The 4,798-nt window shown below is 40.6% G+C and overlaps 1 pseudogene across 1 annotated transcript; it reads left to right on the forward strand.

Moving 5' to 3' along the window:
* Positions 1 to 591: 591 nt before the first annotated feature.
* On the forward strand, positions 592 to 1,256 carry LOC108282016 (annotated as a pseudogene). The gene has a single exon (XR_001816233.2). The product of XR_001816233.2 is annotated as a 60S ribosomal protein L12-like (transcript).
* Positions 1,257 to 4,798: the final 3,542 nt, after the last annotated feature.

The raw sequence follows: 4,798 nt of genomic DNA on the forward strand, positions 1-4,798 counted from the left end.
ATGGAAAAAGATATTCTATACTAATGGAAACCAAAAAAGAGCAGTATTTGCTGTATCAGACAAAATAGATTTCAAGACAAACTGTAAGAAGAAACAAAGAAGGTCACTATATAATAATAAAGGGGTCAGTTCAGCAAGAGGATGTAACAGTTGTAAATACATATGCACCCAACACTGGAGCACCCAGACATAAAAAGGAAATATTATTAGAGCTAGAGAGACAGGCCCCGATACAAATAAGAGCTGGATACTTCAACACGCTGCTTTCAGATTTAGATTTTCCAGACAGAAAATCAATGAAGAAACATCAGACTTAATCTGCACTACAGATCAAATGGATCTAATAGATATTTACACATTTCATCCCAAAGCTGCAGAATACATATTCTTTTCCTCAGCATGTGGATCATTCTCAAGGATAAGCCATATGTAGGTCACAAAACGAGTCTTAAAACTTTTAAAAACTGAAATAATATCAAGCATCGTCTCTGACCACAATGGAATAAAACCAGAAACAAATAATGAGGAATTTTGGAAACTATACAAATATATAGAAATTAAACAATTTGCTCCTGAATGACCAGTGGGTCAATGAAGAAATTAAGAAAACAGAACAGCTTTCGGCTTTGGGCTCGGAGGAGGCCAAGGTACAACTTTCTTCGGTTGTCCCGAATCTGGTTTCATCCAACACCAGCCGCCTCCACCATGCCGCTGAAGTGGAGATCAAAGTCGTATACCTGAGGTGCACTGGGGGTAAAGTCGGTGCCACTTCTGCGCTGGCCCCCAAGATCGGCCCCCTGGGTCTGTCTCCAAACAAGGTTGGTGATGACATTGCCAAGGCAACGGGTGACTGGAAGGGCCTGAGGATTACAGTGAAACTGACCGTTCAGAACAGACAGGCCCAGACTGAGGTGGTGCCTTCTGCCTCTGCCCTGATCATCAAAGCCCTTAAGGAACCACCAAGAGACAGAAAGAAACAGAAAAACATTAAACACAGCAGGAATATCACTTTCGATGAGATTGTCAACATTGCTCGACAGATGCAGCACCGATCTTTAGCCAGAGAACTCTCTGGAACCATTAAAGAGATCCTGGGGACTGCCCAGTCTGTGGGCTGTAATGTTGATGGCCACCACCCTCATGACATCATAGATGACATCAACAGTGGTGCTGTGGAATGCCCAGCTAGTTAAGAAGCACAAAGGAAAATATTTCAATAAAGGTCCTTTAACAACTGAGAAAAAAAAAAAAAAAAAGAAAACAGAACAATTTCTTGAAACAAATGATATTGGAAACACAACATACCAAACCCTATGGGATACAGCAAAAGTAGTACTCAGAGGGAAGTTTATACTTACTACGTGCCTATATCAAAAAAGAAGAACTTGAAACAATCTAATGATGCATCTTAAAGATCTAGAACACAAAAGCAAACCAAACCCAAAATTGGTACAAGAAAAGAAAGAATAACGATTAGAGTAGAAATAAATTAAAATACCAAAAGATCAACTTTTTTTTTTTTTTTTTTTTGAGATGGAGTCTTGCTCTGTAGCCCAGGCTGGAGTGCAATGGTACAATCTCAGCTCACTCCAACTTCCACCTCCCAGGTCCCGGTTCAAGCAGTTCTCCTACCTCGGCCTCCAGAGTAGCTGGGACTAAAGGGCACGCACCACCATGTCCAACTAATTTTTGTATTTTTAGTAGAGACAGGGTTTTACCATGTTGGTCAGGATGGTCTCTATCTCTTGACCTCGTGCTCTGCCCGCCTTGGCCTTCCAAAGTGCTGTAATTACAGGCATAATCCACTGTGCCCAGCCCAATTTTTTAAGTTAAACAAAACTGACAAATATTTAGCCAGACTAAAAAAAAGAGAAAGGATCCAGATAAATAAAATCAAATGAAAAAGAAGACAAATGATATTGCAAAAATTCAAAGTGGCTTACTTTGAGTAACTCTATGCCGATAAATTGGAAAATCTAGAAAAAATGTAAAAATTCCTAGATACATACAATCTACCAAGATTGAATCAGGAAGAAATCCAAAACCTGAACAGACCAATAACAAGTAACAATATTGAAGCCATGATAAAATGTCTTCCAGTACAGAAAAACTCAGAATCCAATGGCGTCACTGCTGAATTCTACCATTTAAGGAACCAATACAAATCCTACTCAAACTATTCCAAAAAATAGAGAAGTTGAGAATATTCCAAACTCAATCCACAAGGCCACTATTACCTTGATACCAAAACCAAAGACTGAGACTATCCTGGCCAACATAGTGAAACTCTGTCTCTACTAAAAATATAAAAATTGGCTGGGCATAGTGGCATGTGCCTGTAATCCCAGCCACTCGGGAGGCTGAGGCAAGAGAATCACTTGAACCCATGAGGTGGAGATTGCAGGGAGCGGAGATCACACCACTGCACTCCAGACTAGGCAACAGAGCAAGACTCTATCTAAAAAAAAAAAAAAAGTCACAAGGTTTTGAGGGAAAAAGTTTAAGAGAAAAAGCCCATGATTTAGACATGATTTGACTGCTGAGGGAATTTTCCTATCACCTGAAACAAAAACTATTCCAAGTTTTTTTCAGCCTACAACCAGACAATTGAGATTTTTTTTTGGGATTTACAGGATGCTGCAGATGCTGGATCCCAAATATCTCCTTACTGGCCTCACCACTGAAATGAGCTCACCAGGAACTCTGTACCGGAATCTTTACTGTGGGAAGACAGTCACGAGCAGCCTTTGAACAAAATGAAATTGGCCCTACAACAGCCCCAACTTTAGGACATCCAAGTTATACTAAACCTTTTATCTTGTTTGTTCATGAATGTAACAATCAGGCATTAAGAGTTCTTACCCAGAACATGGAGGAAAACGTAAACCCATCACTTATTATATAGCCTGCAATTAGAGCCAGTAGCTATCCTAATTCTTTCCCTTTCCTTACAGAAAAATACTCAGGACCATAATTTGTGGATGGCTTTAGCTAAGGCTTATGATCTAGCCAAAAAAAAAAAAAAGCAATTCTTGGATTTGTGGGCCTATGCCTAAAAGTCAGAAAACAATTCCACTAATGTCATATTTCCAGTGAGAGTTATCCTAAAACCCCATAGAGTGGAAAGTTACCCTTGATGTCATTGCCACTTACTTTCCTACACTTGCTGAAAAACTCTTGTTTCCTACTGGACCTTTTCAGGAGCTATGTGAAGTGATGATAGCAACATAAGGGGCTGCAGCGTAACTCTGGCCACTTCAGACCCTGACTCTCAAATCAGGATCAGGGTCTGAAGTGGCTGGAGTTATATTCAGTTATGGGTAGACAAATTTAACTGACTGGTCTGTGACAAAATGGCCAACAACTGGAAATTAGCACCAACCTTGAAATAGATAAAGCTGAACTATGTTTCACTGAAGAGAGATGGGGTTCCTGAGGGTTCATGCTTAGTGGGGTGCCACTTGTATGGAATTTCAAACTAAATCAGGCTGGGCGCAGTGGCTCATGCCTGTAATCCCAGCACTTTGAGAGGCTGAGGCAGGGTCGAGACCAGCCTGGCCAACATGGTGAAACCTTGACTCTACTAAAAATACAAAAAATAACCGGGCAAAGTGGCACGTGCCTATAATCCCAGCAACTTGGGAGGCTAAGACAGGAGAATGGCTTGAACCTGGGAGGCAGAGGTTGCAGTGAGCAGAGATCATACCACTGCATTCCAGCTTGGGTGACAGAGAGAGACTCTGTCTCCAAAAATGAAAAATAAACTATATCAGTAATTTGGGGAAAATCCTAGATTTTCTGGTCAACCAGACCTCCAAGTTTTCAGACAGGTAGAAGCCACCCTCCAAAAGGTGGATGGTAACTGACGTATTCAACAAAAGCACTTAACAGACCATCATGCAGCTTTGGATCTCCTTCTTGCCCACGTCGGGGGCTTATGCATGGTGCTAAACAAACATAATGGTGTACTTATCTTTCCCCTGATTTTTGCTACTACAAAAAAAGCTTAATTAAAAGGGTGACTGATAGCACTGTTTCTTTAGACACTAAAGAAACAAATACACTAAATATTTTTTTTATTTATTTACTTATTTTTTTTTTTGAGACAGTCTCACTGTTGCCCAGGCTGGAGTTCAGTGGCACGACTTCAGCTCACTGCAGCCTCTACCTCCTGGGTTCAAGTGATTCTCCTGCCTCAGCCTCCTGAGTAGCTGGGACTACAGGCACATGCCACCATGCCTGGCCAGTTTTTTTTTTCTTTTAGTAGAGACGGGGTTTTACCATGTTGGCCAGGCTGATCTTGAACTCTTGACCTCAAGTGATTTGCTCGCCTCAGCCTCCCAAAGTGTTGAAATTACAGGCATGAGCCAACACGCCCGGCCAAGAATATTATAACAGAAAAGGAATATATGACTGACCTAACATTGTGACTTGTGAATTCCATACCAAGGCCAAACAAGTCCCACCAGGATGGTGACAAAGAGGGACATCGATGACCAAGATTTTGGTCAATCCCTCAAAACTTAGAAGATGAAGAAATAAAATTATGTTTGCAGATGACATAATCCTCTGTGTAGAAAATCCTAAAGATTACACACACATTTATGTACACAAAAACTGAACTCATAAATGAATGCGGCAAAGCTGCAGGATACAAAATTAACATTTAAAATTACATTTCAATACACTAACAATGAATCATCTGAAAAGGAAATTAAGAAGACAATTGCATTAGTAATAACATCAAAATGAATAAAACAGGCCAAGCACAGTGGCTCACACCTGTAATCTTAGCAGT

The sequence above is a fragment of the Cebus imitator genome, unplaced genomic scaffold, assembly GCF_001604975.1.
Source record: "Cebus imitator isolate Cc_AM_T3 unplaced genomic scaffold, Cebus_imitator-1.0 Scaffold234, whole genome shotgun sequence".
NCBI lineage: Eukaryota > Metazoa > Chordata > Mammalia > Primates > Cebidae > Cebus > Cebus imitator.